Here is a 369-nt window from a genome sequence, read left to right on the forward strand (position 1 = left end):
CAGCCCCCCGCGCCCCCGCCGCAGGCGAAGGACAAAGGGAGGCCGAGGCCGGCTGTGCCGCGACTCCTCGGCTCCCTGGGCAGGGCTGCCCTGCGCCCCACGGCTGCCCCGGGGCACGCACGCCGGCACGGCGCGGGGAGCACCCGTCACGTGCCCGCGCGGCAAACACGCCTCCGCTGAGTGCACACGCGTGTGCGTGGGACACGCAGCCCCACGCACAGGGGTGCACACATGCATGCAAATGGCGGCGGGGGTCACCGCGCACACACGCACGCAAGCTCTCTCTCCCCCACGGCCACCCCACGGAGCGGCGGTTTCGCCCCCCCTCCCCAATGCCACGGTTTTGCCCCCAGCCCTGCAGAGAGGCAG

The sequence above is a fragment of the Haliaeetus leucocephalus genome, unplaced genomic scaffold, assembly GCF_000737465.1.
Source record: "Haliaeetus leucocephalus isolate CR32 unplaced genomic scaffold, Haliaeetus_leucocephalus-4.0 Scaffold164, whole genome shotgun sequence".
In the NCBI taxonomy this organism is placed as follows: domain Eukaryota; kingdom Metazoa; phylum Chordata; class Aves; order Accipitriformes; family Accipitridae; genus Haliaeetus; species Haliaeetus leucocephalus.